Below are 12590 nucleotides of genomic sequence, written 5' to 3'. Positions count from 1 at the left end.
GGATGGGAGGGTGGGTGGGTGGGTGGAAGGGAGGGAGGATGGGTGGGTGGGTGGGTGGAAGGGGAGGGGAGGATGGGTGGGTGGGTGGGTGGAAGGAAGGGAGGAGGATGGGTGGGTGGTGGGTGGGAAGGAAGGAGGGAGGGATGGGTGGGTGGGTGGAAGGAGGGAGGATGGGTGGGTGGGTGGAAGGAAGGGAGGGCAGGATGGGTGGGTGGGTGGGTGGAAGGAAGGGAGGGAGGATGGGTGGGTGGGTGGGTGGGTGGAAGGAAGGGAGGGAGGTGGGTGGGGGGTGGGGTGGGTGGAAGGGAGGGAGGATGGGTGGGTGGGTGGGTGGAAGGAGGGAGGATGGGTGGGTGGGTGGGTGGAAGGGAGGGAGGATGGGTGGGTGGGTGGGTGGAAGGAAGGAGGGAGGATGGTGTGGGTGGGTGGGTGGGTGGAAGGAAGGGAGGGAGGGAGGATGGGTGGGTGGGTGGGTGGGAGGAGGGAGGGAGGATGGGTGGGTGGGTGGTGGAAGGGAGGGAGGATGGGTGGGTGGGTGGGTGGGTGGGTGGAAGGAAGGGAGGGAGGATGGGTGGGTGGGTGGGTGGGTGGAAGGAAGGGAGGGAGATGGGTGGTGGGGGTGGAAGGGAGGGAGGATGGGTGGTTGGGTGGGTGGAAGGGAGGGAGATGGGTGGGTGGGTGGGTGGAAGGAAGGGAGGGAGGAGGGTGGGTGGGTGGGTGGGTGGAGAGGGAGGGGAGGATGGGTGGGTGGGTGGGTGGGTGGAAGGAGGGAGGGATGGGTGGGTGGGTGGAAGGAGGGAGGAGGTGGGTGGGGGGGGGAGGGAGGTGGTGGGTGGGTGGGTGGAAGGGAGGGAGGATGGGTGGGTGGGTGGGTGAAGGGAGGGAGGATGGGTGGGTGGGTGGGTGGAAGGAAGGGAGGGAGGATGGGTGGGTGGGTGGAAGGAAGGGAGGGAGGGATGGGTGGGTGGGTGGGTGGAAGGGAGGGAGGATGGGTGGGTGGGTGGGTGGAAGGGAGGGAGGATGGGTGGGTGGGTGGTGGGAAGGGGAGGGAGGAGGGTGGGTGGGTGGGTGGATGGAGGGAGGGTGGATGGGGGGTGGGTGGGTGGAGGAAGGGAGGGAGGATGGGGTGGGTGGGTGGGTGGAAGGAAGGATGGGTGGTGGGTGGGTGGAAGGAAGGGAGGGAGGATGGGTGGGTGGGTGGGTGGGTGGAAGGAAGGGAGGGAGGATGGGTGGGTGGGTGGGTGGAAGGAGGGAGGGAGGATGGGTGGGGTGGGTGGGTGGAAGGAAGGGAGGGAGGATGGGTGGGTGGGTGGTGGAAGGAAGGGAGGGAGGATGGGTGGAAGGAAGGGAGGGAGGATGGGTGGGTGGGGTGGAAGGAAGGAGGAAGGGAGGGAGGATGGGTGGAGTGGGGGTGGAAGGAGGAGGGAGGGAGGATGGGTGGGTGGAAGGAAGGGAGGGAGGGATGGGTGGGTGGAAGGAGGGAGGAGGGGTGGGTGGGTGGGTGGAAGGAAGGGAGGGAGGGAGGGTGGGTGGGTGGGTGGGTGGAAGGAAGGGAGGGAGGGTGGGGTGGGTGGGTGGAGGAGGGAGGAGGGTGGGTGGGTGGGTGGAAGGAAGGGAGGGAGGGTGGGTGGGTGGGTGGGTGGAAGGAAGGGAGGGAGGGGTGGGTGGGGTGGGGTGGAGGGAGGGAGGGTGGGTGGGTGGGTGGAAGGGAAGGGAGGGAGGGATGGGGTGGGTGGGTGGAAGGAAGGGAGGGAGGATGGGTGGGTGGGTGGGTGGAAGGAGGGAGGATGGGTGGGTGGGTGGGTGGAGGGAGGGAGGGTGGGTGGGTGGGTGGGTGGAAGGGAGGGAGGATGGGTGGGTGGGTGGGTGGAAGGAAGGGGGAGGATGGGTGGGTGGGTGGGGGAGGATGGGTGGAAGGGGGGGAGGTGGTGGGTGGGTGGGTGGGTGGAAGGAAGGGAGGGAGGTGGGTGGGTGGGTGGAAGGAAGGGAGAGAGGATGGGTGGGTGGGGGTGGGTGGGTGGGTGGTGGAGGAAGGGAGGGAGGATGGGTGGGTGGGTGGGTGGGTGGAAGGGAGGGAGGATGGGTGGGGGTGGGGTGGGTGGAAGGGAGGGAGGATGGGTGGGGGTGGGTGGGTGGAAGGAGGGAGGATGGGTGGGTGGGTGGGTGGAAGGGAGGGGAGGATGGGTGGGTGGGTGGGTGGAAGGGAGGGAGGGATGGGTGGGTGGGTGGGTGGAAGGGAGGGAGGATGGGTGGGTGGGTGGGTGGAAGGGAGGGAGGATGGGTGGGTGGGTGGGTGGAAGGGAGGGAGGATGGGTGGGTGGGTGGAAGGGAGGAGGATGGGTGGGTGGGTGGGTGGGTGGAAGGGAGGGAGGATGGGTGGGGTGGGTGGGTGGAAGGAAGGGAGGGAGGGTGGGTGGGTGGAAGGAAGGGAGGGAGGATGGGTGGGTGGGTGGGTGGGTGGAAGGAAGGGAGGAGGATGGGTGGGTGGGTGGGTGGAAGGAAGGGAGGGAGGATGGGTGGGTGGGTGGGTGGAAGGAAGGGAGGGAGGATGGGTGGGTGGGTGGGTGGAAGGAAGGGAGGGAGGATGGGTGGGTGGGTGGGTGGAAGGAAGGGAGGGAGGATGGGTGGGTGGGTGGGTGGAAGGAAGGGGAGGGAGGATGGGTGGAAGGAGGGAGGGAGGATGGGTGGGTGGGTGGGGGGTGGGTGGAAGGGAGGGAGGATGGGTGGGTGGGTGGGTGGAAGGGAGGGAGGATGGGTGGGTGGGTGGGTGGAAGGACGGGAGGGAGGGGATGGGTGGGTGGGTGGGTGGAAGGAGGGAGGATGGGTGGGGGGGGGTGGAAGGGAGGGAGGATGGGTGGGTGGGTGGGGTGGAAGGGAGGGAGGATGGGTGGGTGGGTGGGTGAGGAGGGAGGATGGTGGGTGGGTGGGTGGAAGGGAGGGAGGATGGGTGGGTGGGTGGGTGGAGGGAGGGAGGATGGGTGGGGGTGGGTGGGTGGAAGGGAGGGAGGATGGGTGGGTGGGTGGGTGGAAGGGAGGAGAATGGGTGGGTGGGTGTGTGGAAGGAGGGAGGGAGGATGGGTGGGTGGGTGGGTGGAAGGGAGGGAGGATGGGTGGGTGGGTGGGTGGAAGGAGGGAGGATGGGTGGGTGGGTGGGTGGAAGGGAGGGAGGATGGGTGGGTGGGTGGGTGGAAGGAAGGGAGGGAGGAGGGTGGGTGGAAGGGAGGGAGGATGGGTGGGTGGGAGGGGGGGATGGGGGTGGTGGGTGGAGGGAGAGGGAGGGAGGATGGGTGGGTGGGGTGGGTGGAAGGGAGGGAGGATGGGGTGAGGTGGGTGGGTGGAAGGAAGGGAGGGAGGATGGGTGGGTGGGTGGAAGGAAGGGAGTGAGGGAGGATGGGTGGGTGGGTGGGTGGGTGGAAGGAAGGGAGGGAGGATGGGTGGGTGGGTGGGAGGGAGGATGGGTGGGTGGGTGGGAGGGAGGATGGGTGGGTGGGTGGGAGGGAGGGTGGGTGGGTGGAAGGAAGGGAGGGAGGGAGGATGGGTGGGTGGGGTGGGTGGAAGGAAGGGAGGGAGGTGGGGTGGAAGGAAGGGAGGGAGGATGGGTGGGTGGGTGGGTGGGTGGAAGGAAGGGAGGGAGGTGGGTGGGTGGGTGGGAGGGGATGGGTGGGTGGGTGGGTGGAGGAAGGGAGGGAGGATGGGTGGAAGGAAGGGAGGTGGATGGGTGGGTGGGTGGGTGGAAGGAAGGGAGGGAGGATGGGTGGGTGGGTGGGTGGGTGGAAGGAAGGGAGGGAGGATGGGTGGGTGGGTGGGTGGGTGGAAGGAAGGGAGGGAGGATGGGTGGGTGGGTGGGGTGGAAGGAAGGGAGGGAGGTGGGTGGGTGGGTGGGGTGGAAGGAAGGGAGGGAGGATGGGTGGGTGGGTGGGTGGAAGGAAGGGGAGGGAGGATGGGTGGGTGGGTGGGTGGTGGAAGGAAGGGAGGGAGGATGGGTGGGTGGGTGGGTGGGTGGAAGGAAGGGAGGGAGGATGGGTGGAAGGAGGGAGGGAGGATGGGTGGGGTGGGTGGTGGAAGGAAGGGAGGGAGGATGGGGTGAGTGGGTGGTGGAAGGAAGGGAGGAGGATGGGTGGGTGGGTGGTGGAAGGAAGGGAGGGAGGATGGGTGGGTGGGTGGGTGGAAGGAAGGGAGGGAGGATGGGTGGGTGGAAGGAAGGGAGGATGGGTGGGTGGGTGGAAGGAAGGGAGGGAGGATGGGTGGGTGGAAGGAAGGGGAGGGAGGATGGGTGGGTGGGTGGTGGGTGGAAGGAAGGGAGGGAGGATGGGTGGGTGGGTGGGTGGAAGGAAGGAAGGGGGGAGGGAGGGAGGGAGGGAGGATGGGTGGGTGGGTGGGTGGGTGGAAGGAAGGAGGGAGGGAGGGAGGATGGGTGGGTGGGTGGGTGGGTGGAAGGAAGGGAGGGAGGGAGGATGGGTGGGTGGAAGGGAGGAGGGAGGATGGGTGGGTGGAAGGAAGGGAGGGAGGATGCGTGGGTGGAAGGAAGGAAGGGAGGGAGGATGGGTGGGTGGGTGGAAGGAAGGGAGGGAGGATGGGTGGGTGGGAGGGAGGGAGGATCGGTGGGTGGGAGGGAGGGAGGATGGGTGGGTGGGTGGGTGGAAGGAAGGGAGGGAGGAAGGGAGGGAGGAAGGGAGGGAGGATGGGTGGGTGGGTGGGTGGGTGGAAGGGAGGAGGATGGGTGGGTGGAGTGGGTGGGTGGGTGGGTGGAAGGGAGGGAGGATGGGTGGGTGGGTGGGTGGGTGGAAGGGAGGGAGGATGGGTGGGTGGGTGGGGTGGGTGGAAGGAAGGGAGGGAGGGAGGAAGGGAGGGAGGATGGGTGGGTGGGTGGGGTGGAAGGGAGGGAGGATGGGTGGGTGGGTGGGTGGAAGGAAGGGAGGGAGGTGGGTGGGTGGTGGGTGGGTGGGTGGAAGGAAGGGAGGGAGGATGGGTGGGTGGGTGGAAGGAAGGGAGGGAGGATGGGTGGGTGGGTGGGTGGGTGGAAGGAAGGGAGGGAGGATGGGTGGGTGGGTGGGTGGGTGGAAGGAAGGGAGGGAGGATGGGTGGGTGGGTGGGTGGAAGGAGGGAGGGAGGAAGGGTGGGTGGAAGGAAGGGAGGGAGGAGGGAGGGGAGGGAGGATGGGGTGGGTGGGTGGGGTGGGTGGAAGGAAGGGAGGGAGGATGGTGGGAGGGAGGTGGGTGGGTGGGTGGGTGGGAGGGAGGATGGGTGGGTGGGTGGGTGGGAGGGAGGGGTGGGTGGGTGGGTGGGAGGGAGGATGGGTGGGTGGGTGGGAGGGAGGATGGGTGGGAGGAGTGGATGGGTGGGTGGGTGGGTGGAAGGAAGGGAGGGAGGATGGGTGGGTGGGTGGGTGGAAGGAAGGGAGGGAGGATGGGTGGGTGGGTGGGTGGAGGAAGGGGGGGAGGATGGGTGGGTGGGTGGGTGGAAGGAAGGGAGGGAGGATGGGTGGGTGGGTGGGTGGGTGGGTGGGAGGAGGGGGGGGGAGGATGGGTGGGTGGGTGGGTGGGTGGGTGGAAGGAGGGAGGGAGGATGGGTGGGTGGGTGGGTGGTGGAAGGGAGGGAGGATGGGTGGGTGGGTGGGGTGGGTGGAAGGAAGGGTGGGAGGGTGGGTGGGGGGTGGGTGGGTGGGGGGGAGGATGGGTGGTTGGGTGGTGGGTGGGTGGGAGGATGGGTGGGTGGGAGGTGGGTGGGTGGGAGGATGGGGTGGGTGGGTGGGTGGGTGGGTGGAAGGAAGGGAGGGAGGTTGGGTGGGGTGGGTGGGTGGGTGGGAGGAGGAGGGAGGGAGGATGGGTGGGTGGGTGGGTGGAAGGAAGGGAGGGAGGATGGGTGGGTGGGTGGGTGGAAGGAAGGGAGGGAGGATGGGTGGGTGGGTGGGTGGAAGGAAGGGAGGGAGGATGGGTGGGGTGGGGTGGGTGGAAGGAGGGGGGAGGGAGGATGGGTGGGTGGGTGGGTGGAAGGAAGGGAGGGGAGGGTGGGTGGGTGGGTGGTGGGTGGAGGGGGGAGGGGGATGGGTGGGGTGGGTGGGTGGAGGAGGGAGGGTGGGTGGGTGGGTGGAAGGGAGGGAGGGGGATGGGTGGGTGGGGTGGGTGGAAGGAAGGGAGGGAGGATGGGTGGGTGGGTGGGTGGAGGGGAGGGAGGATGGGTGGGTGGGTGGGTGGAAGGAGGGAGGGAGGATGGGTGGGTGGGTGGGTGGAGGAAGGGAGGGAGGATGGGGGGGTGGGTGGGTGGAAGGAAGGGAGGAGGATGGGTGGGTGGGTGGGTGGAAGGATGGGAGGGAGGATGGGTGGGTGGGGTGGGTGGAAGGAAGGGAGGGGGGGTGGGTGGATGGAGGGGGGGGGTGGGGTGGGTGGGTGGGAGGAAGGGAGGGAGGATGGGTGGGTGGGTGGGTGGAAGGAGGGAGGGAGGATGGGTGGGTGGGTGGGTGGAAGGAAGGGAGGGAGGATGGGTGGGTGGGGTGGGTGGGTGAAGGAGGGAGGGAGGACGGGTGGGTGGTGGTGGGTGGAAGGGAGGGAGGAGGAGGGGTGGGTGGGTGGGTGGAAGGAAGGGAGGGAGGATGGGTGGGTGGGTGGGTGGGTGGGTGGGTGGGAGGGAGGATGGGTGGGTGGGTGGGTGGAAGGGAGGGAGGATGGGTGGGTGGGTGGGTGGAAGGGAGGGAGGATGGGTGGGGTGGGTGGGTGGAAGGGAGGGAGGATGGGTGGGTGGGTGGGTGGGTGGAAGGAAGGGAGGGAGGATGGGTGGGTGGGTGGGTGGGTGGTGGAAGGAAGGGAGGGAGGATGGGTGGGTGGGGTGGGTGGGTGGGAGGTTGGGAGGGAGGATGGGTGGGTGGGTGGGTGGAAGGGGAGGGAGGATGGGTGGGTGGGTGGTGGAGGGAGGGGGGATGGGTGGGTGGGTGGGTGGGTGGAAGGAAGGATGGGTGGGTGGGTGGGGGAAGGGAGGAGGTGGGGGGTGGGTGGGTGGAAGGAGGGAGGAGGTGGGTGGGTGGGTGGGTGGAAGGGGGGGGATGGGTGGGTGGGTGGGTGGAGGGGGGGGATGGGTGGGTGGGTGGGTGGAGGGAGGGAGGATGGGTGGGTGGGTGGGTGGAAGGGGGGAGGATGGGTGGTGGGTGGGTGGAAGGGAGGGGAGGATGGGTGGGTGGGTGGGTGGAAGGGAGGGAGGATGGGTGGGTGGGTGGGTGGAAGGGAGGGAGGATGGGTGGGTGGGTGGGTGGAAGGGAGGGAGGATGGGTGGGTGGGTGGGTGGAAGGGAGGGAGGATGGTGGGTGGGTGGGTGGAAGGGAGGGAGGATGGGTGGGTGGGTGGGTGGAAGGGAGTGAGGATGGGTGGGTGGGTGGGTGGAAGGGAGGGGAGGATGGGTGGGTGGGTGGGTGGAAGGGAGGGAGGATGGGTGGGTGGGTGGGTGGAAGGGAGGGAGGATGGGTGGGTGGGTGGGTGGAAGGGAGGGGAGGATGGGTGGGTGGGTGGGTGGAAGGAAGGGAGGGAGGATGGGTGGGTGGGTGGAAGGAGGGAGGGGGTGGGTGGGTGGGTGGAGGGAGGGAGGATGGGTGGGTGGGTGGGTGGAAGGGAGGGAGGATGGGGTGGGTGGGTGGGTGGGTGGAGGGGGAGGAGGATGGGTGGGTGGGTGGGTGGAAGGGAGGGAGGATGGGTGGGTGGGTGGGTGGAAGGGAGGGAGGATGGGTGGGGTGGGTGGGTGGAAGGGAGGGAGGATGGGTGGGTGGGTGGGTGGAAGGGAGGGAGGATGGGTGGGTGGGTGGGTGGGAGGATGGGTGGGTGGGTGGGTGGAGGGAGGGGTGGGTGGGTGGGTGGAAGGGAGGGAGGATGGGTGGGTGGGTGGGAGGGAGGATGGGTGGGTGGGTGGGAGGGAGGATGGGTGGGTGGGTGGGAGGGAGGGTGGGTGGGTGGGAGGGTGGATGGGTGGGTGGGTGGGTGGGTGGTGGTGGGAGGGAGGATGGGTGGGTGGGAGGGAGGATGGGTGGGTGGGTGGGTGGGTGGGAGGGGAGGATGGGTGGGTGGGTGGGTGGGTGGAAGGGAGGAGGGTGGGTGGGTGGGTGGAAGGGAGGGAGGGTGGGTGGGGTGGGTGGAAGGGAGGGAGGATGGGTGGGTGGGTGGAAGGGAGGGGAGGATGGGTGGGTGGGTGGGTGGAAGGGAGGGAGGATGGGTGGGTGGGTGGGTGGAAGGGAGGGAGGATGGGTGGGTGGGTGGGTGGAAGGGAGGGAGGATGGGTGGGTGGGTGGGTGGGTGGGAGGATGGGTGGGTGGGTGGGTGGAAGGGAGGGAGGATGGGTGGGTGGGTGGGTGGGAAGGGAGGGGAGGATGGGTGGGTGGGTGGGTGGGAAGGGAGGGAGGATGGGTGGGTGGGTGGGTGGAAGGGAGGGAGGATGGGTGGGTGGGAGGGAGGATGGGTGGGTGGGAGGGAGGATGGGTGGGTGGGTGGGTGGGTGGGAGGGAGGATGGGTGGGTGGGTGGGTGGGTGGGAGGGAGGATGGGTGGGTGGGTGGAAGGGAGGGAGGATGGGTGGGTGGAAGGGAGGGAGGATGGGTGGGTGGGTGGGTGGAAGGGAGGGAGGATGGGTGGGTGGGGTGGGTGGAAGGGAGGGAGGATGGGTGGGTGGGTGGGTGGAAGGGAGGGAGGATGGGTGGGTGGGTGGGTGGAAGGGAGGGAGGATGGGTGGGTGGGTGGGTGGAAGGGAGGGAGGATGGGTGGGTGGGTGGGTGGAAGGGAGGGAGGATGGGTGGGTGGGTGGGTGGAAGGGAGGGAGGATGGGTGGGTGGGTGGGTGGAAGGGGAGGGAGGATGGGTGGGTGGGTGGGTGGAAGGAGGGAGGATGGGTGGGTGGGTGGGTGGAAGGGAGGGAGGATGGGTGGGTGGGTGGGTGGGTGGAAGGGAGGGAGGATGGGTGGGTGGGTGGGTGGAAGGGAGGGAGGATGGGTGGGTGGGTGGGTGGAAGGGAGGGGAGGATGGGTGGGTGGGTGGGTGGAAGGGAGGGAGGATGGGTGGGTGGGTGGGAGGATGGGTGGGGTGGGTGGGAGGATGGGTGGGAGGGTGGGAGGGTGGGAGGATGGGTGGGTGGGTGGGTGGAAGGGAGGGAGGATGGGTGGGTGGGTGGGAGGATGGGTGGGTGGGTGGGAGGATGGGTGGAGGGTGGGAGGGTGGGAGGATGGGTGGGTGGGTGGGGTGGGTGGAAGGGAGGGAGGATGGGTGGGTGGTGTGGTGGGTGGAAGGGAGGGAGGATGGGTGGGTGGGTGGGTGGGTGGAAGGGAGGGAGGATGGGTGGGTGGGTGGGTGGGTGGAAGGGAGGGAGGATGGGTGGGTGGGTGGGTGGAAGGGAGGGAGGATGGGTGGGTGGGTGGGTGGAAGGGAGGGAGGATGGGTGGGTGGGTGGGTGGAAGGGAGGGAGGATGGGTGGGTGGGTGGGTGGAAGGGAGGGAGGATGGGTGGGTGGGTGGGTGGGTGGAAGGGAGGGGAGGATGGGTGGGTGGGTGGGTGGAGGGATGGGTGGGTGGGTGGGTGGGTGGAAGGGAGGGAGGATGGGTGGGTGGGTGGGTGGAAGGGAGGGAGGATGGGTGGGTGGGTGGGTGGAAGGGAGGGAGGATGGGTGGGTGGGTGGTGGAAGGGAGGGAGGATGGGTGGGTGGGTGGGTGGAAGGGAGGGGAGGATGGGTGGGTGGGTGGGTGGAAGGGAGGGAGGATGGGTGGGTGGGTGGGTGGAAGGGAGGGAGGATGGGTGGGTGGGTGGGTGGAAGGGAGGGAGGGTGGGTGGGTCGGGTGGAAGGGAGGGAGGATGGGTGGAAGGGAGGGAGGATGGGTGGGTGGGTGGGTGGAAGGGAGGGAGGATGGGTGGGTGGGTGGTGGAAGGGAGGGAGGATGGGTGGGTGGGTGGGTGGAAGGGAGGGAGGATGGGTTGGGTGGGTGGGTGGAAGGGAGGGAGGATGGGTGGGTGGGTGGGTGGAAGGGAGGGAGGATGGGTGGGTGGGTGGGTGGAAGGGAGGGAGGATGGGTGGGTGGGTGGGTGGAAGGGAGGGAGGATGGGTGGGTGGGTGGGTGGAAGGGAGGGAGGATGGGTGGGGTGGGTGGGTGGAAGGGAGGGAGGATGGGTGGGTGGGTGGGTGGAAGGGAGGGAGGATGGGTGGGTGGGTGGGTGGAAGGGAGGGAGGATGGGTGGGTGGGTGGGTGGAAGGGAGGGAGGATGGGTGGGTGGGTGGGTGGAAGGAGGGAGGATGGGTGGGTGGGTGGGAGGAAGGAAGGGAGGGAGGATGGGTGGGTGGGTGGAAGGGAGGGAGGATGGGTGGGTGGGTGGAAGGAGGGAGGATGGGTGGGTGGGTGGGTGGAAGGGAGGGGAGGATGGGTGGGTGGGTGGGTGGGTGGGTGGAAGGGAGGGAGGATGGGTTGGGTGGGTGGGTGGAAGGGAGGGAGGATGGGTGGGTGGGTGGGTGGAAGGGAGGGAGGATGGGTGGGTGGGTGGGTGGAAGGGAGGGAGGATGGGTGGGTGGGTGGGTGGAAGGGAGGGAGGATGGGTGGGTGGGTGGGTGGAAGGGAGGGAGGATGGGTGGGTGGGTGGGTGGAAGGGAGGGAGGATGGGTGGGGTGGGTGGGTGGGTGGAAGGGAGGGAGGATGGGTGGGTGGGTGGGTGGAAGGGAGGGAGGATTGGGTGGGTGGGTGGGTGGAAGGGAGGGAGGATGGGTGGGTGGGTGGGTGGAAGGGAGGGAGGATGGGTGGGTGGGTGGGTGGAGGGAGGGAGGATGGGTGGGTGGGTGGGTGGAAGGGAGGGAGGATGGGTGGGTGGGTGGGTGGAAGGGAGGGAGGATGGGTGGGTGGGTGGGTGTGAGGGGGATGGGTGGGTGGGTGGGTGGGGGGGATGGGGGGGGGATGGGGTGGGTGGGGGGGATGGGGGGGGGATGGGGTGGGTGGGGGGGATGGGGGGGGATGGGATGGGGGGGATGGGATGGGATGGGGGGGATGGGATGGGATGGGGGGGATGGGATGAGGGGGGTTGGGATGGGATGAGGGGGATGGGATGGGATGGGGGGGATGGGATGGGATGGGATGGGATGGGGGGGATGGGATGGGATGGGATGGGATGGGGGATGGGATGGGATGGGGGGGATGGGATGGGGGGGGATGGGATGGGGGGGATGGGATGGGGGGGATGGGATGGGGGGGATGGGATGGGGATGGGGGGGGATGGGATGGGGGGGATGGGATGGGGGGGATGGGATGGGGGGGATGGGATGGGGGGGATGGGATGGGGGGGATGGGATGGGGGGGATGGGATGGGATGGGGGGGATGGGATGTGGGGGATGGGATGGGATGGGGGGATGGGATGGGGGGATGGGATGGGGGGGGGATGGGATGGGGGGGTTGGGATGGGGGGGATGGGATGGGGGGGATGGGATGGGTGGGATGGGGGGGGATGGGGGGGATGGGATGGGATGGGATGGGATGGGATGGGATGGGGGGGGATGGGGGGGGGGATGGGATTGGGTCGGGGGGATGGGGGGGGATGGGATGGGTCGATGGGATGGGGGCGGATAGGATGGGATGGGATGGGGGGATGGGAAGGATGGGGGGGATGGGAAGGATGGGGGATGAGGGATGGAGGATGGAGGATGGAGGATGGGAGGGATATGGAGGGATGGGAGGGATGGAGGATTGGATGGAGAGATGGTGGGAGGGAGAGAGGGAGGGAGAGAGGGAGGAAGGATGGACAATGCAAACAGCTATCTAACTTCTTGTACCTGATGTTGCTGATCATGGGGGCGCTGTTGGACCTGCGCAGCACCGCCCCTCCCCCCGCCGGCAGCCGCCATCGCCGCGCCGGCCGCCGCGCAGGCGCACTGATCCACCTCCATCCGCTCCTCCTGCGCCATCGAGAGGAGGGAGGCGCGAACTGCAGGCCGCGCAGCCTCGGCCTCGCGTCGACGCAGCAAGCCGTCCGGCGGCCCCGCCAGCAGCGGCACCAATTTTCAGCCGGCGGGGAAGGAGCGCCTCGACGGAGAGGAGAGGGGGAGGCTGGGGGGGTCCCCGCACGTACGAGTCCTTCGGGGAATCAAACCGTCGTGTCGCTCCGATATTCGTCCATGTTGTTTTCGAGGCTTATTAATGCGATATATGACGGTGGTGGGGGGGGGGTTGCTGGTCTCGTTGGTTTGTGGGGCCGGGGATGGGGGGGATGGGGGGGGTGGGGATCGACGAGAAGCGCCGATGGTTCGCTGGCTGGCGCCGCCGCACGGTTGCTAAGTTTCCATCCTGCTGTTCCGGCACATTCCTGCGGAGGGCAGCTGACCCACGCCAACGCGCGCCGGTGCGGTGCGGTGCGCAGCCCCGCAGCGATGCGCGCGCGCGCGGCGGCGCGTCTTGACGTCACACGCCTGACAGGTAAGGTTCTGCGGGCGGTAGGTGGCGCGCCCGGTGCTGCCGTTGCAAAAAGGAGGCGGGGTCGGGGCAGGGAGGTTGGCGTGCGTCATGACGTACTTGGTCGACGTTCCCTGATCTCTCAAAGTCAAAGGATCACTGTTCGTGGACTCGTTGGTTCAGTGGTTAGCAGCGGTGCTTTACAATGC

The 12590-nt window shown here is 68.7% G+C and overlaps 1 pseudogene; it reads right to left on the bottom strand.

The window, feature by feature from the left end:
- LOC140492608 (P2R1A-PPP2R2A-interacting phosphatase regulator 1-like) overlaps positions 1 to 12176 on the bottom strand; it is a 55747-nt pseudogene extending 43571 nt beyond the window's left edge.
- Between the last annotated feature and the right edge of the window lie 414 nt (positions 12177 to 12590).

The sequence above is a fragment of the Chiloscyllium punctatum genome, chromosome 21 (assembly GCF_047496795.1).
Source record: "Chiloscyllium punctatum isolate Juve2018m chromosome 21, sChiPun1.3, whole genome shotgun sequence".
NCBI lineage: Eukaryota > Metazoa > Chordata > Chondrichthyes > Orectolobiformes > Hemiscylliidae > Chiloscyllium > Chiloscyllium punctatum.
Note: the sequence above shows the minus strand (reverse complement) of the source record. Positions and strands in the feature narration are given on the sequence as shown.